The sequence below is a fragment of the Lepidochelys kempii genome, chromosome 3, assembly GCF_965140285.1.
Source record: "Lepidochelys kempii isolate rLepKem1 chromosome 3, rLepKem1.hap1, whole genome shotgun sequence".
Classification (NCBI taxonomy): Eukaryota; Metazoa; Chordata; order Testudines; family Cheloniidae; genus Lepidochelys; species Lepidochelys kempii.
In genome coordinates, this window is record NC_136382.1 from 122,771,836 (window position 1) to 122,796,680 (window position 24,845).

Sequence of the window (24,845 nt, forward strand, 5' to 3'; positions counted from 1 at the left end):
AACCCTGGAAACCCTAAAAATAACAAAGATTGACTATTAAGACTTCATGGGCAGAAAATGTGATGGTTGTCTGGTTGGAAGCATCATTTTTTTTTAAACAAAAATCTGAATTCAGTCAGCTGGGATCATCACTGTAGCTAACACGATCACATTACCAGGAGCATAACTGCAAAGTTACCAACAAAATCCAAGTAAATTTGCATTTTGTATAAGTAACATATGGATTAATTTTAACAAAGCATGCTTCCATGGATAAACAAACCTTCCATTAGATTTACCCTTTCCATTATTAAAGTAAGCAGTTTAGGAGTTTTCTGCCACACTGCAAAAGAAAGTATGTTATCTCATTTTTATGATTGTTAAAAACCTCTCTTCAGGGCATATTTACGTCACTGCTCACATGCCTTTTTTGGTATATTCAAATTAAACCCTCAATCTACCATTTGTGTTTTTCTTCCCCAGTTAGGCCCAAACCTGCTCCTGCAGGAAGCAGACCCTCAATTCTAGACATCATTTTGCTGGCCTGTTGTCATTTGAACTCAGTGAGGGACCTATCAAAATTTTGGAGAGAGAGAGAGAGAATTTGCTTGTCACAGCATTCAATATGTACAGCTTGCTCAATTGTTTCATGTTTTCACAATTTTCTCACTGGGCACAATATACACAGGAAGCAGTATAAACATTAGCGTTCAGACATGAAAGACCCAATTCAGTAGTGTTTACTCAAACAGAACTCCCACTGATGCCAGTGAGAGTTCGGCCTGAATAAGGAGCGCATATTTGGGCCCATGCTCGTGAGGCAGAATTCTGGTCTTAGATGTATGAACTACTCCCTCCATTGATTTCAGCAACATTTGAGCCCCCACACTGCATTGTGCTGTAATGCTAGTGAATTGTCCATTACAAAAATAGCCCATCTCATTTGCTATAAAAATCAAAGGTCACTAATTGGAAAAACTAATACTAATAAAATTTCATACTAATAGAAAAAACGAGATGTTCCTTTAATAGCTTACCCTGTTCCTGGATCTTCTATGTCGAAGGAAGTTACACAGTGGAATCTGGTAACCCTACAGTATTTTCACTTGGATTGCTAGCTCTTTGAGGCAGGGACTGACTTTGGGCAGTACCTAACACTCTGGGGCCTTGATCCTGAGTTAGTGCCCCTAAACACAACTGTACTATTTTATTGGTATTGTAGTAAACAATCCAGATCCAAATCAACTTGAACCTGATACCCCATGTTTAATGGCTCATCTGTTTCTGAATACATTGGATTGACACCACTGTGAAGCAATAAGGAAGTGATTTGTCCAGAGGTTAAAGAAGGTTGTTTTTTTGACCAAGCTGTAGCTAGAAAAGGACAATGAGTTTGGGGGGGGGGGGCGCGGAGGGTGAGAAAACCTGGATTTGTGCTGGAAATGGCCCAACTTAATGATCACTTTAGATAAGCTATTACCAGCAGGAGAGTGAGTTTGTGTGTGTGTATGGGGGTGGAGGGGTGAGAAAACCTGGATTTGTGCTGGAAATGGCCCACCTTGATTATCATGCACATTATAGGGAGAGTGGTCACTTTTGATAAGCTATTACCAGCAGGAGAGTGAGTTTGTGTGTGTGTGGTTTTTGGAGGGGGGTGAGGGAGTGAGAGAACCTGGATTTGTGCTGGAAATGACCCACCTTGATTATCATACACATTGTGAAGAGAGTGGTCACTTTGGATGGGCTATTACCAGCAGGAGAGTGAGTTTGTGTGGGGGGGGGCAGAGGGTGAGAAAACCTGGATTTGTGCTGGAAATGGCCCAACTTGATCATCACTTTAGATAAGCTATTACCAGCAGGACAGTGGGGTGGGAGGGGGTATTGTTTCATGGTCTCTGTGTGTATATAATGTCTTCTGCAGTTTCCACGATATGCATCCGATGAAGTGAGCTGTAGCTCACGAAAGCTCATGCTCAAATAAATTGGTTAGTCTCTAAGGTGCCACAAGTACTCCTTTTCTTTTTGCAAAGGCAGACTAACTCAGCTGTGACTCCGAAACCTGTAATTAAAACACCGAATCTCATAGTTGCTGGTGACTTACATGAAATGAACTAATGGTGGTATCGATCCCCATCTTAGTGTGCAATATATGCCCTTTGTGTAATGAAGATTTGCTTCCTTCTACTTGTTATACTGTGTACTGCCTGAAGACACGTTAAGGTTGACACTTCTCTGTAGGTTGGAAAGTGGCAATGTGGCATATGTTTATTGCAGCAGTTGCAGGTTGCAGCCATTATCAATAAGGCTGGAAAACAATTAGTATAACACTCTAATCACATCCCTGTTTTCACACGTGTTATTAAAAAAATCATTTTTGAGACCGCAAGTTTATTAGTTTGGTCAATGAGCCAAGGGTTTTTTTAAGTTTGTTTTTATGTTTGAGCAGGATTGGATATAGTTACAATTCACAAACCAGCCCTTGATCTTATAGAACCTCAAGATAGGACTGATGCTTTTTCCTCAATATGGTTTTAATAAGTTTTGCCAAAAGTAAACAAGTATATGGACAGGTTTCAGAGGAACAGCCGTGTTAGTCTGTATTCGCAAAAAGAAAAGGAGTACTTGTGGCACCTTAGAGACTAACCAATTTATTTGAGCATGAGCTTTCGTGAGCTACAGCTCACTTCATCAGATGTTTATATAGTATATGGAGAAAACCACAGGAACCTTCTCTCCTGATACAGACCAACTTCCTCAATCCATCAGTAGGACTACTTACATGTTTAAAGTTAGATAAACATAGATAGCAGGCACTGAATTACAATTGCATGGGAAATATATCAATGAATGCCATACATTGACTGAAAAACTCCAGCAATTAGGCTTATCATAAAATCATTCATTAAAACCAGCTAGCCTCTTTAATTCCATGTCACAGAATCCCTCTAATCTAATGCAATTCCTAAAGACCAGTGAGGGTCTGGATCAAAGAAGAAACCCATAATATAAAATGAAAACAGAGTCTGGTATAATGGCAATCCGGGGGTGGGCGGGAAAATCACTGTTTGACATGATTAACAAAATTATGTATTAAGGGTAGCTGATCAAAAGCCTTTCAAAAGAAGGAAGAATATACCATTACTCCAGTGATTCATTCTTTTCACTGTTACAGTAGTTTTCCAAAGAAAAATTTTAAACTTGAGCACGTTACATTTATATTCAACATATGACATACTGCAGGCCTTTGATGCTAAACTTTGTAAGTTTAAAGCAATAACCACTGATAAAACAGTGTATTGCAATAATTCATGAAGACACAATGGTACATTTGAAAGTCAGTCTTGTTTCATAGCTCAGCCACAAAATTTAAGTTTAATAAAAATAGTTAATTTAATTAGGGATGGAACTTTGTCATAAGGACAAAGTAGAGACACTTGTTCTTGTAAATAAATAAATAAATAAAAGATTAGGGAATTACAAAGCCTTATTTCAATAGGTTCTTCCTCTCTCCCGGCTCTCCCAATTCAATCCAAGCTAGTGTTTTGGATTTAAGAACGTCCCCCTACAGTGTTTGCAGCTCAAACACCACCGCACTGGTGCATGAAACACCACAAGTGCATGAAAGAGTGAAAGTAACCGTAAATAAAAATGCACTTCTTGTAGCCTGGGAAACAGTATAAATAAAAAGGCAAATAGTGCAAGGTACAATTTTATTTTAATAAAATCAAAGGTACAGTTGTCAGCACAGGCAAGGACATTGATTTTTTTTTAAACACTGAGGGGACAATGAAGCCCTGTGACTTAAACCAATGTCACCTTATTGTTTTCAATAGTCATCCACAGTTAACCCCAGTGTAAATGAGAAGAGGATAAGGCCCATAACTCTTAGAGTGTGATTTATTAAACATACACACTAATTTTCTTACAGCTCATGACTGAAAGCCATAACAGCCGTTTGAAAACAAAAAGGCCCAATCAATACATTCTCAGAAGACATTAAGATAGAAAACAGTTTTTTTGGCAGCCATCTTATCAACACCCTTAAATTAATTGGGGGAAAGTGGTCAGAACAAAAAACAAACAAACAAAAGGATGCTTTGTGAGGGGCATTTCCCTTTGGTATGAAACAGATAGAGGGCCAAACACTTGTCTAGTGAGTAGTCTAAGGCTACACACTTATTTGACTAAGGGGTTACAAGGTCAGGACCATAAATAGCAGCCATTACTTTGCACTCCTCCTTTCCCGTTATCAGAGCCATCTAGTTTTGCTCTGAAGCAAGACAGATCAGACATCTCTTCTGTTTACACCACTTCCAAACATTCTTTTTATCCCCACGTGCAGGCTGTTGCAGTAGTTTATCTCCAGTGCCCCCTACTGACCAATTCTTTGGCCCCGAAATGAGTTCTCTCTCAATACATGTTCAGTGACTTAGCCCTCTGGCGAGGTCAAATTTTTCGGAACCTCAGAAGGGGACAGAAATGGAAAGTCCAGCTAAAGAGTCCACACCAACTGCCAAAGAGAAGAGCTTTAGGCCCCACTCAAACTATGAAGTTCCCTGCTCTTCCCCCCTTACTGGGAATTGTAGAGTTCTCTCTTTGGTCCTCCCTCTTTCCTATAGGCCTGTAACGGGGTTGACCCCCCCCCCCCCCCCCGCCATTCAGGGTGCTACCTGATATGCTGGGGTCCCACTGATTCTGCCCTTTCTACCAGCCTGGGTTTCCTTACCCTCTTCTAGCTGAGCAGGCCCTCAAGCCTTCTCTAGCACATAGACAGGTAAGGCCACACTCAGCAGACAGACAGACTGAAATCAGCTCAGGGATTTACTCAGCACTCACATGCACACCTCCTTTGGAGTGTAAGCCCAAAATAATATTGTCTTGTACTGTATAGAGAGATCTGCACATTGCAAACTCATACAAATCACCCCCTTCCTCAACGTGGAGGGAGATATGCATAGCTTTTTGTGCCCCCGCCCTCATGAATTGTACAAACTGGGATTTGTAACAAACAAAAAAAAGTTTACCACAAAAGGTAGATTTTAAGTAATTAAAAGGGATAGCAAACAGAACAAAGCACATTACTGAGCAAATAAAACAAAACATGCAAACTAAGTTTGATACACTCAAGAAACAGGTTACAAAATGTAATTTCTCACCCTAAATGTTGTTTTAGGCAGGTTGCAGAGTTTCTGTAGCTTAGAGTTCCAGTTATTTCCAGGACTCAGGCCCGGTCTTTCTCTTCAGGTGTTTTTAGCAATCTTCCCTCTTGGACTGGGAGGCAATAGAGAAGAGTCTTGATTGACTTACTTCCCAGCCTTTAATAGAATTTACCTAAGGCAGGAATCTTTTGTTTCCCAGTCTGACCCCCCCTACCCCCTTAATGGAAAAATACTGAAAGCCCAAGGTGGGGGTCTAGTACCAGGTGACCAGCTCACCTGACCCCACAGCGTTAAAGCAGCAGCCTGGGGAGCTTCTCAAGAAGGCAGGAGATTAGTATCTTCCAAGTCTTGTTGTTCTTCCTAATGGCCCACTGAGGCTGATTGGGGGGGGAACGCTCACCAGACAGTAGGCAAATACACACACAGTTGTAATTGTTACATAGTCAATATTCCTAACCTCCGATAAAGAAATGATACATTCATACAAATTGGATAAACACATTCAGTAGATCATAACTTTTCTGATGATACCTCTTGCATAAAACATCTTAGTTGTGCCATATTAATATCATAACAATATTTCTATGAAGAATATGGGGTGCAGTGTCACAAGGCCCTCTTCAGCCTACCTTTACCAGACCCTTCCCTGAGATTGAGAGCTCCCTCACTCTTCCTTCCTGGGTCTCCTTCACTGCACTCTCTTTCCTCCCTATAAAGAAAAGGAGGACTTGTGGCACCTTAGAGACTAACCAATTTATTTGAGCACAAGCTTTCGTGAGCTACAGCTCACTTCATCGGATGAACCTTGATCCTGTCACAGCTGGGATCACTAACTGTAACTGAGGGTTTGGCTACACTTACACTACAGCAAACAGGGAAAGATTAAGAATGAGCTCTCAAAAATGGATACTCTCATAAAGAACCAACCTTCCACACAAACTTCCTCGTGGCTGGATTTTACTAAAACTAGACAAGCCATTTACAACGCACACTTTGCTTCTCTACAAAAGAAAAAAGACACTAAACTTTCTAAACTACTACATGCTACAAGGGGCCACAGCAATGGTTCCCTCACCCCACCTAGCAATATTGTTAACCTATCCAACTATACTCTCAGCCCAGCAGAAGCAGCTGTTCTATCTCGGGGCCTCTCCTTCTGCCCCTCCACCCCCACGAACATGATACAGTTCTGTGGTGACCTAGAATCCTATTTTCGACGTCTCCGTCTCAAGGAATATTTCCAAAATACCTCTGAACAACATACTAATCCACAGAGGTCTCCCTGCCAACACTACAGAAAGAGGGATTCTAGATGGACTCCTCCTGAAGGTCGAAACAGCAGACTGGACTTCTACATAGAGTGCTTCCGCCGACGTGCACGGGCTGAAATTGTGGAAAAGCAGCATCACTTGCCCCATAACCTCAGCCATGCGGAACGCAATGCCATCCACAGCCTCAGAAACAACTCTGACATCATAATCAAAAAGGCTGACAAAGGTGGTGCTGTTGTCATCATGAATAGGTCGGAATATGAACAAGAGGCTGCTCGGCAGCTCTCCAACGCGAGTTTCTACAAGCCATTACCCTCTGATCCCACTGAGAGTTACCAAAAGCAACTACAGCATTTGCTCAAGAAACTTCCTGAAAAAGCACAAGATCAAATCCGCACAGACACACCCCTGGAACCCCGACCTGGGATATTCTATCTACTACCCAAGATCCATAAACCTGGAAATCCTGGGCGCCCCATCATCTCAGGCATTGGCACCCTGACAGCAGGATTGTCTGGCTATGTAGACTCCCTCCTCAGGCCCTACGCTACCAGCACTCCCAGCTACCTTCGAGACACCACTGACTTCCTGAGGAAACTTCAATCCATCGGTGATCTTCCTGATAACACCATCCTGGCTACTATGGATGTAGAAGCCCTCTACACCAACATTCCACACAAAGATGGACTACAAGCCGTCAAGAACACTATCCCCGATAATGTCACGGCTAACCTGGTGGCTGAACTTTGTGACTTTGTCCTTACCCATAACTATTTCACATTTGGGGACAATGTATACCTTCAGATCAGCGGCACTGCTATGGGTACCCGCATGGCCCCACAGTATGCCAACATTTTTATGGCTGATTTAGAACAACGCTTCCTCAGCTCTCGTCCCCTAAAGCCCCTACTCTACTTGCGCTATATTGATGACATCTTCATCATCTGGACCCATGGAAAAGAAGCCCTTGAGGAATTCCACCATGATTTCAACAATTTCCATCCCACCACCAACCTCAGCCTGGTCCAGTCCACACAAGAGATCCACTTCCTGGACACTACAGTGCTAATAAACAATGGCCACATAAACACCACCCTATACCGTAAACCTACTGACCGCTATTCCTACCTGCATGCCTCCAGCTTTCACCCTGACCACACCACACGATCCATCGTCTACAGCCAAGCTCTGCGATACAACCGCATTTGCTCCAACCCCTCAGACAGAGACAAACACCTACAAGATCTCTGTCAAGCTTTCTTACAACTACAATACCCACCTGCAGAAGTAAAGAAACAGATTGATAGAGCCAGAAGAGTTCCCAGAAGTTACCTACTACAGGACAGGCCTAACAAAGAAAATAACAGAACGCCACTAGCCGTCACCTTCAGCCCCCAACTAAAACCCCTCCAACGCATTATTAAGGATCTACAACCTATCCTAAAGGATGACCCAACACTCTCACAAGTCTTGGGAGACAGGCCAGTCCTTGCCTACAGACAGCCCCGCAACCTGAAGCAAATACTCACCAACAACCACATACCACACAACAGAACCACTAACCCAGGAACTTATCCTTGCAACAAAGCCCGTTGCCAATTGTGCCCACATATCTATTCAGGGGACACCATCACAGGGCCTAATAACATCAGCCACACTATCAGAGGCTCGTTCACCTGCACATCCACCAATGTGATCTATGCCATCATGTGCCAGCAATGCCCCTCTGCCATGTACATTGGTCAAACTGGACAGTCTCTACGTAAAAGAATAAATGGACACAAATCAGATGTCAAGAATTATAACATTCATAAACCAGTCGGAGAACACTTCAATCTCTCTGGTCACGCAATCACAGACATGAAGGTCGCTATCTTAAAACAAAAAAACTTCAAATCCAGACTCCAGCGAGAAACTGCTGAATTGGAATTCATTTGCAAATTGGATACTATTAATTTAGGCTTAAATAGAGACTGGGAGTGGCTAAGTCATTATGCAAGGTAGCCTGTTTCCTCTTGTTTTTTCCTACCCCCCCCCCAGATGTTCTGGTTTAACTTGGATTTAAACCTGGAGAATGGTCAGTTTAGATGAGCTATTACCAGCAGGAGAGTGAGTTTGTGTGTGTATGGGGGTGGGGGGGATGTGAGAAAACCTTGATCTATGCAGGAAATAGCCCGACTTGATTATGTAAAGAGTTGTCACTTTGGATGGGCTAGCACCAACAGGAGAGTAAATTTGTGGGGGGGGGTGGAGGGTGAGAAAACCTGGATTTGTGCTGGAAATGGCCCACCTGTTGATCACTTTAGATAAGCTATTACCAGCAGGACAGTGGGGTGGGAGGAGGTATTGTTTCATGATTTCTGTGTGTATATAAAGTCTGCTGCAGTTTCCACGGTAAACATCTGATGAAGTGAGCTGTAGCTCACGAAAGCTCATGCTCAAATAAATTGGTTAGTCTCTAAGGTGCCACAAGTACTCCTTTTCTTTTTGCGAATACAGACTAACACGGCTGTTCCTCTGAAACTTACATTTATAGCGCTCTAACTAATCACCCCCCTGAGCGCAGCAAGTGAGAGTGCTGCAAAGCACTAGCATAAACAGGCTCCTAGTGCTCGTAGCTAATCCCCTCGTGGAGGTGGATTACCAGCACACGCGCACGCGACCACATTCTCACTTCAAAGCCCTGCCACAGGAGCACTCCTGTTACAGCGCTTTGAAATTTCCAGTGTAGCCCTGTCCCGAGTCACCAGATCAGGATCAGCTGGGGGTTAACTGCCACACCACAGGAAAAGCTGAGCTGAGTCCCCTTAAAGTGCCAGCTAGCCCAATACAGTCACACAAGGAGATTATGCGACTTGCCTCAAGGTCGCATAAACTGGGGCGGAGAGAGTCAGGAACAGAATTCTAGAGTCCCTAGCAGCAAATTCAGTCCAACTGCACTGTTTCTCTGGGCTCTAGGCTACGCTAATGGGACACAACAAGAAATCACATTTCTGCCTGAGCGTTTTGTACCTGCTATGCTTACAAGTAGTACCTAAGATATGTTTTACCTTAAAGCACTGTGTTTAAACCAAAGCATGGGTTTAAACTGCTTTGCTGCATATGGATGGATTTGTTGTAGACTAAAGCATCTAAATCTGGGATTTAGGCTCTTAGTCCCAGTGGTAGGCGCTGCAAAACCCACACTGAGCTGCCACCCGACTCAGCAGGCACCGACATTTTTCACTACAAAAGTCTCCTAGGTGCAGAAGTTCCTGCCTCTAGGCATGTGCTCTGCTGCCTCGCTCAGAGGACCCAGGCATTTATCTCCCATGTAAGTCCCAGCACAATCCTTAAATCAGGTGGAAGAGGCGGCAGGGGACACGGGACGGTGACATTCAAGGGAAGGGACATACACACACACCCCGCCCCCACTCACCTCGCCTGTAAGGCCTGATCTGTTAGAATGGGGTCCATTCAAAATCCAGAGGAGGATGTGCCTCCTTATAAAACTTTTAGTCCAGGGGTTAGAGCCCTCATCTGGGATGTGGGAGACCCAGGTTTAATTGCTTCTTCCCCCATCAGGCAGAGAGGGGGGAATTCAACCAGTCTCCCACAGCCCAGGTGAGGGCTCTAACCACGGGATTAAAAGTTATAATAGAGGCCGAGGCACCACCACCTCTTGCATTTCTTGCAAGGAGCAGCTTAGGCTCCTAAACCATTTGACTTCAGGGGAGGGATTTGCAGCTGTTGCTAGCAGAGCTGGGGATCGCTGCATCTTGGATTAAGGCATCTAATTCCATGAGAGGTGCAGGGTTTAGGACGCACCCCTCGTCAGCATCTCCCATTGGCTAGTTTAGGTGGTTCCCTGCTGAGCATGCTGGCTTTTGTGGATTCCATTTTTTAGGTATGTCTGCGTCTATGCATTGTATAGAGAGCCGAGATACCCAACCCAGGCTTTATGGATCCCATTGTTGCACCAGTGATTTTCTAGGTGCCTAAAAGTTAGGTGTTGCAGTACTCAGCACTGTCATGTCTAAGTCTCATTACAGATCCGGGCTATGGTTAAGTGCTTTGCTGAATGACAGTCCAAAGTGTTGAGCTTCAGGGGAAGTTTAGAACAGCTAGACATCTTACAGGACACTGCACACTGCCACATTTGCTGTTGACTGAAACTGACTCTCACAAACAGGAACCAGTTGCTGAGGTAGAGAATACAGTCAGGCTAGAATAAAGCAGCCTCAGTACTGGGTTTAAATAAGCTTTTATTCAAACAAGAAATAAGCATTATCCTAAAACTATTTTTCAAATCATCACCGAATGAATACAAGGATGACTGCAGTACAAGAGTTTCCTCTAATGATGCTTCTATATACATACAGCAAGTCACAGGAAATCTTGTTTTGTTCTTCCTTGTGGTTAGCAAGTGCATACATGATTCACACTAAAGCATCTCCACAAGAAAGCATAGTCCAATAGATGCCACAATAGCTATAACTGAAGGAGTTTACAGGAATTGTCTCTATTTTCCCATTTTTTCCTCTTAGAACCGGATCCAGTTCCCACTGAAGTCAACTGACAAAATGCCGCTGACTTCAGGGCATAGGATCAGGCCCTGAGGTCCCAATTCAGGATTGCATTGAATCCCATGGTTAAATATCATTGACTTGATCAGCACTTAAGCATAAATGATCTGGAAAAAGAGGTAAACAGTAAGGTGGCAAAATTTGCAGATGATACAAAACTACTCAAGATTGCAATCTGCTTTGGACGTAACTAAGAGAGTTACAAAGGAATCTCACAAACCTGGGTGACCGGACAACAAAGTGGCAGATGAAATTCAGTGTTGATAAATGCAAAGTAATGCACATTGGAAAACATAATCCCAACTATACATATAAAGTGATGAGTCTAAATTAGCTGTAACCACTCAAGAAAGATCTTGGAGTCATTGTGGATAGTTCTCTGAAAACATCCACTCAATGTGCAGTCCAAAAAAAAAAAAAAAAAAAGGCAAACAATGTTGGGAATCATTAGGAAAGGGCTAGATAAGACAGAAAATATCATATTGCCTCTATATAAATCCATGGTATGCCCACATCTTGAATACTGCATGCACATCTGGTTGCCCCATCTCCAAAAAATATTTTTTTATATAATTAGAGGTATTGGAAAAGGTACATAAAAGGGCAACAAAAATGATTAGGGGTATGGAACAGCTTCCAAATGAGGCGAGATGAATAAGACTGGGACTTCAACGGAGATTACTAAAGGGGGATATGATAGAGGTCTATAAAATCATGACTGGTGTGCAGAAAGTAAATAAGCAAGTGTTATTTACTCCTTCTCATAACACAAGAGCTAGAAGTCACCAAATGACATTAATAGGCAGCACGTTTAAAAAACAAACAAATGGAAGTATTTCTACGCACAATGAACCTGTGGAACTCTTTGCCTGAGGATGTTGTGAAGCCCAAGACTATAACAGGGTTCAAAACAGAACTAGATAAGTTCATGGAATATAGGTGCCTCAATGGCGTCCCAAGCCTCTCTTTGCCAGAAGCTGGGAACAGGCAATAGGGGATGGGTCACTTGATGATTAGCATTTTGTTCATTCCCTCTGAAGCAGCTGGCATTGGCCACTGTCGGAAGACAGGATACTGGGTTAGACAGACCTTCAATCTGACCCACTATGGCTGTTCTTATGTGCTGCAGTACCTTCCTGAAGAGGGATGCTTTCCTCCACCAGGGCCTTTATGCTCAATTCCCCTTTACAGTCAATTCATCCTTTGCTGAAAGAGCTTTATAGACATAAGCAAGGAAGTAGAAAAACACTTATTTTTAAAAGGAACTATTTAAAGAGTGCTCCTTCACAAATTGGAATTTTTAAAAAGTTGGTCCATTAAAATAATCACATTGACAGTGTCCCATCTGATGTAAGAGGGGGAACAAAAACAAAAATAATCCCAGAAATCATTAACTAATAAAGCCTTTTGCCCCCTTTCAGAAGTAAAGGAGTGGTGCAAGCTCTTTCCAGGTTGTTTGCCACAGCATATTGCTTTTTGTATATGTTTTAGTTCTGTTGCTAATAATGCAGAGGGATGTTGCTGTCTGCTCCATCACCCTGAATGCTGCTTCTCTCTCTAGTAAGAAGGGAGTGCATGCTACCACATATCCGAGTATAGCAAGATAAGTGGATGAAGGCAACCTGAGAAGGCAACAGTGGTGTCCTGGTCTGTAACAGGGGCTCCTAGGCAATACAATAATATAAATAATAAGGATTGGGAGCAGCCACCTGAGTTATTTTCAAAGGGAGCAGCCATACGTGAAGCAGCTTCACATATGCTTCTGAAAAGAACCAATTAAATCCAACTAATTGTTCAGAGCAGTGTGACAATGCCAGGGAATGGAACAATGAATGCTGAGTTATTGAGAGGGAATGGAAAGCAATGTTGCAGGTGGCCAGGAGGAGGAGATGTGTGCAAAGAGTTTGGAGCTCCGCATTTCTGAAGGGCTTGGAGCCGGCAATGGGACTGGATAGAAGACATGATGATGATCCAGGGGTGCCAAACATCACTGAGTTCATACCTCTTTTAAAAGGGTAATGTTCTGAAATGGGCATTATTCATGGGTAAGTAAGGTGAAATGGCTCCAAGTTTTCTATTGTTCTCTGGGCCTAGAAGTTCTTTTGGCAGCACTGAAGCTTAGAGAGAGTTTATATTGGAAAGGGGTTTGCTGAGAGTACTTGGAAGAGACTAGAGAGCCCAAAAAAATCTTTGCTATCTTGTTTTAAATGAAAACTATCAGTGAAATTCACTCTGAGCAGAGGGTTAGCACAAGCTCCAGGTGTCACTTCCAGCCTTTGAATCTCACGGAGTGTAGTTCTTGCTGTCTTGAACAAGGGTGAATTCTCACATGTTATTTAGTTCTGGAGTTTAAACATTTATTTCCAGTCCCTACCCCTGGGGAGCCCTTGATTTTTCTTAAAGGGAAATGACAAAGCCATTTAAAAATGTTTTTTTTACACTACTATTCCACACCAGCAACACATAATGTCCTGCAAACACTTACATGCACGAGCAGCTTTGAGGCAACTAATCCACCTTGAGTGCAACAGGACTATCCATATATGTACACAAGTGAAATTACTGAAGTGTTTACAAGATCAGGTCCTTTGAGGTGTAGAATTAGAAAACGATAAGATTTTAAAAATTTATTTATTGCTGCATTTATACAGCTCCTTTCAGTGGAGGAGTTCAAGCCACTTAAACACAAATGAACTAAGCCTCACAGCACCCCCTGAGGTATTACTATCCCTATTTTACACAGAGGGAAACCTAGGGTAGATGGAGTCTGTTGGTGCCAATGGACTTAGCAGGTATGAACACAGAGTATGTTCCAGTCCACTCACTCCGTATAAAACCTGATCCTAACTTATTCCTTCTCCCTCCCAACACTCAGAAATAAAACCAGGGTACTCAGTAGTAAATTTGGTGGGTCTCTATTAGATTTGGAGGTTATGAATTTAGGCCAGGCTCCACAAAGGGACTTTTTGTGAGTACCGCAATGCGAGTAACTTTTAAGAGCCTAGGAAACTCACCTGAGATGTGAGATCCCGGTGCAGTTTCACTTTGGATAAATAAAGAGTCATCAGGCCAGAGAGAGAGGATTTGTTTACACTGCAATTCAAAGCTTGTGGCTGGCCCACACCAACTGATTCGGGCTTGCTGGCTTGGGCAAAGGGGCTGTTTAATTGCGGTGTAGCCATTTGGGCTCGGGATGGATCCCGAACAATTAAACAGCCAATTAGCCTGAGCCAGAGTCAGCTATCACAGGCAAGCCATGAGTTTTTAATTGCAGTGTAGACATAACAACATGGGCGGTACATGCACCGCCGGCTGGGGGAGGCTAGCCCCCAGCCTCACCCCTTCCACCCAAGGCCCCATCCCTTCCGCCCATTGCCCCCGCTGGAGCCAAGCCCCCCCCCCCCCCCCACCTGAGCCCAGAGCTGCGCCTCCCCCCACCGTGGTCCCTGGCCCAGTCTCTCAGCTAGCCTCCCCGGCCCCGGGAGTTTAAGTGCCTATAAAGTTGACTGCCTATAAAGTTTAGCAGCAGTCAAGCAGGATCACAGCTGGATCACAGTGGAGCCAAAACTGGAACTTCGGCACTTAAGTTCACAGTTTAGTCCCTCAATACCTTTGTGGATCTGGGCCTTTAAGGTCCACAATGTAGCAGTAGTAATATCATGTACATAAGACCTTCATTATTCCCACCTGGAAGGGGTTCTGGGATGCAGAGGATAAAGCTGAAATAATTAACAAACAAAAACCACCAAACAAACCTCATTTAGGGCCCGATCGATTAGGGCCTGATCCAAAGCCCAGTGAAGTCTGTTAAAAGACAAGACTCCCATTGGCTTCAACAAGTTTTGGATCAAACCCTAAGAGCTTGGAAAACTTGACCCCCCCAAAAGTAGCTGAATGAAGAGTAACTATGAAAGTACTTACATTCTCAGAATGCAAAGCCAGGACCAGATCAAAGCAATCTGAACTCCCTTTCAGCAAAATCCTTCAATTATAGCCTGATTCAAAGCCCATTTAAGTCAGTGGGAGCCAGATTTTTAAAAGGTATTTAGGCACCTCAAGATGCAGATTCACTCATGGTAGAATTTTCAAAAACACCAAACTAACTCTTTAGGCACCTACAATACGTTTAGAAATCTAGCCCTGACTGTCTTTTCATCAACTTTAATGAGCTTTGGAGTAGGCCCTTAGGGCCCAGTTGGTAGACCCAAATTTCAATGTGTGACACACTCCACTTGTCCCAAACTCTTGTGTCACACTAACTGCCAGGTGTTGGGTCCTGTTAAGATGGAGGGCAGGGAAAGAGCAAGAGAGAATGTAGCACATTTAAAAAATGGTCCATGTATTTTTGGAAATATTTAGGGGAATGGTCAGTAGCAGGTTCCTGGGAAAAAGGGGGAAAGACTAATGTGTCCTGGCTATATCTGTGATTTTGGAGGGTGGGGGGAGAGACACTGAACCCCTAGGCACTTAAGTAATTGTGCCAATAGAGCTGTGAGCCAGTATTAGACAACTCACATTCAACACTATGTAGCATTGGAACTTCAGCAGTAAACCTCACATTACATCGGTGGCCCTCCCATTTCCCCCTCACTCAGCTGTAGTTTTGACAGCATTGATTTTACTTTTTCTAAGATGGCCCCTGCCATCAGATCAGAAATACATGGCTTTGTGGATATTCAAGACTGTTTCAGTCTCTATTTTAGACTTAACATTGTATTGATCTCAAGATAGTCAAAGCTACATGAGCCTCAATGTCAGGACGATTCACAGACAATTACCTCCCGCAGGGTCTTCATGCAGATGTGACCCTCTGTGCACAAATCCCTCTTGCCATGTAGAAATGGGAAGCAATAACTCGAATGGCACCGGCTCCCTATCCCTGGATGTCTCCAGACATTTGAGTAACTGTATGTGGAAGGGGAAGGATGGTCTGAGTGTGTGTGGGGTGGGGTGGGGAGGCATGCATTAGCTATCATACAGCTACTCCTGGAAATCTCTCTCATGAAATGGAGGGAGCAGTTGCTGTTCAAGTTTTTCAGATATGCTCTTACTAGCTTTTTAAACAGGTCTTCCCTCCTTTCTTATTGTCCTGACCTGGACACCAATCCTGCAAGCGGATCCACAGATGAACTCTTACATATCCATGTGGACCCAAACTCAGGGTTAGGCTTTAGTTTAATGTTAGCAAGAAAAATAAACTCTCTGATTTCACTCCCTTTCTCGTTGATTATTGGGGCTATTTTCTGTCTCATATTTTTTACCCTCATATGTTTATAAAAGCCTTTCAGTCTCTTTGGCTGGTAATAAGTAATTCTGCTTGTTTGCCTCTCCCATTTGCAAATTATTTTATTACAGTAGCATCTAGAGGCCCAAACTGAGGCCAGGGCCCTATTGTGCTAGGTGCTGCACAGAAAGTTGAAGACTGTCCCTGCCCTCAAAATAGGGTTGCCAGCTCTGACTGAAGCTATTCCGGGAGATTTCCTCCTCCCCCCAACATGATATCATTTTCTTAAAATATCCTATTAAAGTCTCCCAGATTGCTTTCAACAGTCACTGGGAGATCAATGCCAATTCCAGAAGACTCCAGACCAATCCTGGAGGGTTGGCAACCCTACCTCAAAAGCTTACAGTCTAATCAGATGTGGGGGGAGGAGGGGAGTAAACAGAAGCACAGAGAGTTAAAGTAATTTTTCCCCAATGTGAAATAGCAAGTCAGCGGCAACAAGAGACTCCAGGTCTGCTGATCCCTAATCAAGTGCCCTACCCTCTAGACAACTGCCTGAATTTCAATACAGGGTTTTTGGGGTTTTTTTTGTTTTTTGTTTTTTTTTTTGCAAATTCAGACCCTTGCAACCATTTCCTACAAGCTTTTTTCCAGAAGTGATCCTCTATAAGGTATTCACCCCTGCCAAACCCAATGCTTCCACTTCACTTCATTTCCATATCTCTTTTCTGAAGAGCCAGGTACAGAGAAAATGAAGCGAGTCAGCAAGTTCTGAAGAGCTGTTCTTCCAGCATAACAGCAGGACAGACTTTTTTTGGGGGGGGGGGGAGGGGGGGAGTGCACAGACCCTCTCTTACTACCGTCCTGATGCCAGGTAGCAAATAAGTGCAGGCTCAAGCCCATCATCAAGCATCAAATCAGTATATCCATGCCAAAAACCATAACTGGGAAGGGCCACATAACGCCCTCACTATCAGGAAGTCCTGTTGCAGGTTGAGTTTCCACATGCTATGGTTACAGGGGGTGCCTGAAATGCTGCTCCCAACTGTATTTTGATGTAACAGCTGTGTGCTGTCCCTGCACATTCCTGGCAGGTGGTGCAGCCCTGCTTTAATTTCTGCAGTGGGGTCACCAATAAGTTCAGCAAAGCTTTTATGTATCAAATGTCCCAGCCTTCCAGGAGTCTAATATATTAAAAGAAAGTTCAAACACACACAAGAAAAACTTCACCCAAGCTTCTTAGCAGGATGGCAGAAGCCATCTGAGTTTCACTTCCACAGCCAGGCCGTTTAAACACAAGGCACTTAACCTTCATTCCTCATCTGGAGCCAGGGGCTCTGCAGGGGCTTCCAGGCAGCTACAGCTCTTTTTCCAGACAGCATACAACTCCTTTCAGGCTGAGCCTCCTGCAGCTAGCTGAGATGTTCTTCTCTGAGTTCCTTTCCTTAACAGTTCACCTTCTCTGTTCCATAGGAACTACTCTCCCTGGGAGCTCTGGTAGCCTTTCACAAGGTCCAGGTGCTCATTAACCAATTAGCTGCATAGGCAGTTAGTTTCTTACAGGTGAGCAGAGATAGGTTTGTTCCCTATCACAGACAGACTGGCCCTTACTCCTCTTAAAGGGGCCAACCACCCATGAACTAAGATTTCCTCATATAGTAACAGTGAAAATATAACTCAGCCAAGCAACGAAACCCAAGCAGACAGTGATGTCTCTAGGACCCATCAGTCAGGAAATTGCAGTTGTTAATGAGTGTTTTACGCACGATGGTGGCATAGTGCCTAACACAAGTGTCTACTGTATCCTAATGCAACACACAGGCTAGCGTGTGCTGATATTGCCCTCTTGGTGCTGACCCAAAGTAAGGATAAGAGATATATAAGCTAGGGGAGTTCTCCTTTAGCTCAAGTGGCAGAGACAAGTGCTTTTGAAGCTGAAGGTGTTGCATCATTAGTCCTAGCCAGGGCGGGGGAGAGGGGGAATGTAAAGCACCATAGCATGTGTGTATAATACAGTAATTATATCTTGGTGGTGATGCATGATTTCATTATACGGACCTCGGTGGCAGAGCTGGGAGGGCTGGTATTGTGTCCTCCAGGGTTAGAAAGCCTCATCGGGGAGTGCTGCATAGAGTGTTCTACCTTGCCTCAAGCAGTAAAATCAGGGCACATTACGTGAGACTGCACCCTTCTCCCCCTAGTAGGGCCCAGGCCAGCCACATAATTGTCTTCAAAGATACCTGTGACAGAATCCCTACCCTACTATGACACCGCAACCTGTAATGCGCTGAGAAATTTAAAGTGGTACGACATGACCGACAGACAATGGTCAGTCCACATAGGTATTTCTATTTCCAAGGGGGATACAGTTTTCCCCACAATAACCATACTTTATTTAAGGGCCTTGCGCAAGCACAGATTACCACAGTGGGTGCAGCACTAGAAGCTCTGTGATACTCCTAAACAGGAAAGCTTGCCTCATATTCCAAAGATGTATTGCAGTCAGACATCCTGCAGAAATTCTTATGCAATACCTTCACCCCTGTGGCAGAAAGCAGAATTGGGTCATGTTTCCCCCTGCTTGAAAGTATTGCAGGAGGTGCTGATCATGCTCAGTTCTTCCCTATAGCTCAGCAGAAGGTAGGTTTTTCCCTAGCCGATTGAAAGTCATCTAAAAAGAGGCCTGAAGACTGTCTCCCACCTGAAAACACCTTTATGAGCTGTGAGCATCAGCCTTAGAAAACAAAGAACAGGTAGCTCCTGTAATGCTGAAGTGCTCCACTGTTTTCAAGTGTCAGAAGAGAAGGGAGCTCACACCAATAGGTGACCCCTTCCTTCACAACTGCAACTGGAGATGGAGGAACAGCCAACATTTAAGGCATGTGATCATAGGTAGGAGAGCCCCCACTCGCAAATCAGCTGCCCTTCATCAGAGATGAGAGAGACTACGCAATTGCCCCCACACTCCCATGACTTGTTTCTTTTAAGCAAAAAGTCAGGCTAATTCTCTAGTAACTCCTGGTCTTTGCACAGTACAGTGAAAAGAGAGGACCCAGCCAGACACAAATTTGTTGCTGAACAGGACTTTGTGACTATGATACAAAGCAATATGATTGACAAGAACTGAAGTCTACATCTAGTAGCCTGGAAAATACCTAATATAGTCAGTAGGATGGAGTGTGGTGTAGTGGATGAGGCACTCAACTGGGAATTACGAAACTTGGTAATTGACTGCCTCTGATCTGATCTGGATACACAGGGCAAGTAACTTCACCTCTCTGCGCCTCAGTTTCCACACCTGTAAAATACAATCCCTTACAGCTTTTTTAATGAAACACTTGGAGATTCTATGGATGGAAAGCATCTCTGTAATGACATTCTGTGTGTTCCTCTGAAGCCTAGAATGTCTATTCAGTCAGTGTGAAGCGATGAAAGAAGCTACAAGCTTGGCTGAGAGCTCTTTTTGTTCAGAATATCAGCAGGCTGAATCTTCACTGGGTTTCACAGTCTGTTGCCATCCATTTTTTAAGTTCTCAGCCATTTTGAACTTTACTGATTACTCCCATGAGGTGTACAGCTACAGTAAGGCATATATCTATGTCATGCCAAGAGTCTTAGACCATTGCGATATCAGAGGTAACTCAACTAGTCACCAATCTCACCCCACAGTTAATTTGCATGCATCATTTTCATTGGTTGTATGAGGGAGACTACACAGATGGTGGATTACCTGGCCCAACTGCCATCCACACAAATCAACACAAGTCTCCTAGCACAACATCCCCAAACATAAAACAACACAAACCAGCCTACGTAATAACTTCAAATATGACTCTGAAGGCTAGCCTGTCTGTTGAGTCAGTGTGAAGGTACGGAAACAGCTAAAAGCATAGTTGAGAGTTCTTTACCTTCTTTTTGTTCAGAATATCATCAGGTTGAATTATCACTTGGATTCACAGTCTGTTACCATGCAATTTTTAAGTTCTCAGCAATTTTTGGCTCCCCTCACCCCCTTACATGATTTTACAGATGATGCCCAGGTTTTTAATAATTACTAGTAGCTGAATAATGGGTAACAGTTTTATAAAGAAGAAAAACACAGCATGATTTTGAACCTTAGTCTGTATCAAAGTAAGGAATACACACAGAAACCATAGGCACCTGAAGCCAAATTTTCCTGTCAGTTACACTGGAGTAAGCACACAGAAGTCAGTGGGCTTGCTCTGGTGTCAAAGAGAAGAGAGTTTGGTTCTTGGTCTCTTAATTTTTTCTTTTGCAAGTGATATTCAGTTTGGGATGGCAGTGATTATCAGTCCAGAGTGAGGTTATGTTCCCTTGGTATAACTGCCAGCATTAGTTGCATCACAGTTCTTAGAAGCACATACACCGTCTTACTAAGCATGTACAGGTGTTGGAAATGCAAGACAAATAAATATGGACTGAGTCAAAAAACAAATGCACAGAATGTAAAGTTCTGGTCAGAATGGAACAAATCCCCGTTTACTGTTTTGTACACACATGGGTAAATGCTCACTTGTTGAATCAAATCCTCTTATGGATCATTTCACAGCTGAACAATGCTCTATAGCAGTGGTTGTCAAAGTTTGTTTTTTTGGTTTTTTTTGTGGACCACTTGAAAATTGCTGAGGGTCTCAGAGGACCACTTGACGATCTTTCCAAATGTTGTTTGTACCGTTAGCTAACTATTGTAAAGCACTTTGGATAAAAGTGCTATATAAAGAAAACTTAATAAAAATAATAAACTTTTTTTGTTTTACAAATAAAAGCAAACAACTCATTTTAATATCAGTAGTCTTGCCTTTCTAATGCGATGGAAGTGCCCACTCTCCCACGCTGGGGATGAGAAGGGGGGGAGGGGGGCTCTCCTGCACCACAGCAACCACAGAGCTGAGGCTGGGAGGAGGGCCATCTCTCCCTGGCAGCCACAGCCCTGGAACTGGGGAAAGTCGCCTCTTTCTCTGGCCACCGCAGCCCTGCACATCCCAAATTCCCAGCCCCCCTCTTCTCACCTCACTGCCCCCTCCCACTTACCCCCTATTCCCCCCAAGGCCACCACCTCACTTTACATGTGCTTCTTCTCCAGGGTCCAGGCACCTAATGAGTGGAGCTATGCCTGCGCAGCTCCACCAATTAGGTGGGTGGCCCTTCATTCTCTCGTGTGCGGCTACCCAGGCACGCACCTGAGAGGGAACTATCCACGGACCAGTCTGGTCCGCGGACCACAGTTTGAGAACCTCTGCTCTACAGTAAAGGTTTGGACTAACCAATGCAGTGTTATGCAGGCAAAGTTGACCTACTCTTATTACTGCTAATAGGCTGAATATATTCATTTTTAAAGAAAACCACAGCTTTAAAACAAAAAAAAGTCAACCAAAACTTTAAAACAAATATCCAGCACTAAGCACACAGCCTAATCTTCACTCTTTCTAAACATTGCTCTGAAACTGTTTTGGCTTATGGAATTCTTCTAGGTACAATGGAAAAATGAATACACTGCATTTAGTTCAATACATACCTACATTTTAGTCAAACAGCTAATTATCTAGGCATGATACAGTCCTCTTGATGTAGAGAGCATCTTCATGAAAACAGCTGTGAATAGATGGTCACAAATGTCTGTTTCCAAGGCAACACTACCCCTCTCGGCCCCCCTCCACTAACCTCCTCTATTGTAATAGGGGAAAACCAAAATGAAAGTGGAGGGGAGACAACAAATTGCATGCTGCATCCTAGCAAATATCAATCTAAAACGTACCAAAAATGCTAAATTGTGAAAGAAGTATAGATATTTATATTTAGTCCATGGTATTTGTAGTTTCCATGGGAACACTACAGAGAAAGGAAAGAGCATGTTGCATGGCACAAAGGGAGCCAATGTGTAGCAGGAAAATTCTAGTCGGCTTCAGCTTTTTCCAAGCAAAATGATTAAATGTAGTTTAAAAAAAAATAAAAAAATGTGAAACCAAGGTACTGCACAAATAGAGAGAAGAAAAAGGAAAAATAATCAGAGTAGTTCTTTCCTAGGAGCCTGCAAATCGACTGCTCGCTTCTAATCACACGCTACTCACATAAACACCTCATTGCAGCCTGCTTCTTTCTGTCCTTTGACTCTCTGCACTCACTGTCTTCGTGCTTTTTTTTTTTTTAAGAAATCAAGCCAAGTAAAGAAGAATCAAATGTAAAGTTCTTTGGAAGTAGCATGAATAATATCAGATCACATACCTTGTACCTGCCGGACCTTGACATGTGTGCTTAGAAAGCAGAGACAGAAAGGGAGAGAGAGGCTGAGACTCAGAAATTCCTACTAGTTTGCATGAGCTGTAAGTCAGCCAACACTGGAAAGAAAGCCAGACTCCACCCTCGGGTGGGCCATTAAAAAAAAAAAAAGTGGTTCTCAGCTGACGTCTCTCCCCACTACATGTCACTTCCTTTTAAAGCTACAAGTCAGCAGTTAAGGCGAGATGGCTACTTACTGCTGTACTATGACCCCCCCCCCTCCCTTCTCCCACCAAGTAGTAGAAGGAAGTGGTTCACGTTTGAAAACACACTGCTACGGAAACCTCCTACCGGAACCCAAACAAAAGCCTATTGTAGATCACTTTTTTTCTATCCCTTTAATCCTGTTGCTTCCATTTACAGAGAACACATCTTTCTTCCCATGCTAGCAGTGGTTTTAGTAACATGCCCTAAATACATTGGCTAAATTAGATCATTATTCATTGAAAAGGAATATGACCAATTTGCATTATGCAATGCAATAGCGGCAGCTTTTCCGCCTCTAAATGATAAGGAGCACAGGAGATGCAACAGGTGAGGCAGAAAAACAAATATACAGGCAACTAAAACTTTTTAGAAGAACACTATATTTAAGTATAAGCACAGCTGATCTGATACTATGATACTTTTTCAGTACACTGAGCATTTTTTAATGAGAACAAGTGCTGCTGGTCATACTGTACCTGTTGTGTCCTCATATGCTGATTAGAGGCTGTGCGTTAGATCTAGAACATGGGAATTGAGCATCTGGACTTAATCCGGTAACAATTCTGGTGAGTCGGTCAATTGGCATTGAGAGTGCTTGACACCTGGCACAAAATGCTCAGCACCATGCAGAACTCTAAAGGAGCTAATGTTTTATAAAAAGTGGATCTGAGACAAGCTGAACAGGTGGCCATATGATCAATATAAACACCATATAGGACAGATAAGAGATGTCCAATAGAGTTATCCGGGGAGGAAACCCCCAGAATACCTATTACTTAAAAAAAGGGACACTAATCTGGACACAACAAAAACAAATTTCAGATAGCAGGTTTCCAAATTCTGAATATTCTGACACACAATATTCACCATCTGTGAAACCAAAACATTTACTGTCAGTCTTTGACTGTTGAGTGGAAAGCAGATTTTATGAATGAACACAATGAGAAATAGCAAGAATACACAAAACAGTAACATGGAAAAATAAAGCATGATTTAACATCAATACAGAGTTCCAAACACCCTGAGCTCAAATTGTGAAACATATAATACAGTCTTTAATTACAAAAACAATGAGGAGTCCTTGTGGCATTTTAGAGACTAACAGATTTATTTGGGCATAACTTTTTGTGGGCTAGAACCCACTTCATCAGATGCATGGAGTGGAAAATATAGGAGCAGGCATAAACACATGAAAAGATGGGAGTTGCCTTACCAAGTATGAGGTCAGTCTAATGAGACAATTCAATTGACAGCAGGATACCAAGGGAGGAAAATAACTTTTGAAGTGGTAATGAGAGTGGCCCATTTCAGACAGGTTTCAGAGTAACAGCCGTGTTAGTCTGTATTCGCAAAAAGAAAAGGAGTACTCATGCTCAAATAAATTGGTTAGTCTCTAAGGTGCCATTTCAGACAGTTGACAAGAAGGTGTAAGTAACAATGGGGAGAAATTAGTATTGGGGAAATTAGGTTTAGGTTTTGTAATGACCCAACCACTCCCAGTCTTTATTCAGGCCTAATCTGATGGTGTCCAGTTTGCAAATTAATTCCAGTTCTGCAGTTTTGTGTTGGAGTCTGTTTCTGAAGTTTTTTTGATGGAGAATTTCCACTTTTAGGTCTGTTATTGAGTGACCAGGGAGATTGAAGTGTTCTCCTACTGGTTTTTGAATGTTATGATTCCTATTGTCAGATTTGTGTCCATTTATTCTTTTGCATAGAGACTGTCCGGTTTGGCCAATGTACATGGCATAGGGGCATTGCTGGCACATGATGGCATATATCACATTGGTAGATGTGCAGGTGAACAATGGTGTGGCTGATGTGGTTAGGTCCTATAATTACATGATCCCATCTATAAGGAAATTTGTCTCACTCACCTGAAAATTATCATTCTGGTAGGGGGAGGGGTCCATAAATTCAGTAGGGATGGATTTTTCAGTTCCCCCCACGCTGCAGGAGGCAGAGGCAGATGTTTTTGATTGTCTAGGCTGACTCTCCAGATAACTCCTTCCATTGAAGAGCCTCTCCAGAAAGTCGCTTCCAAAGCTGGTAACTATTATATATGAATAAAACACTGTTTCAAAATGTATTAACAGCCAACACTGCCCAACAATAAGAAGTAGTAATGGTCCTTCAGCACATCAAT

General features: G+C 43.1%; 1 protein-coding gene across 5 annotated transcripts in view; it reads right to left on the reverse strand.

Annotated features, from left to right (window-relative positions):
• AGPAT4 (1-acylglycerol-3-phosphate O-acyltransferase 4) overlaps nt 1-24,845 on the reverse strand; it is a 155,069-nt gene that overhangs the window by 106,349 nt on the left and 23,875 nt on the right. For 2 of the 5 annotated variants that reach the window (XR_012158117.2, XM_073337852.2), the window contains exon 1: nt 22,442-22,562. The gene's annotated coding sequence lies outside the window, so the exon portion shown is untranslated. Of the gene's footprint in view, nt 1-5,135; nt 5,251-22,441; nt 22,563-24,576; nt 24,753-24,845 lie in introns of those variants that run through there. The other 3 variants (XR_012158118.2, XR_012158119.2, XR_012158120.2) reach the window with 3 other exon arrangements.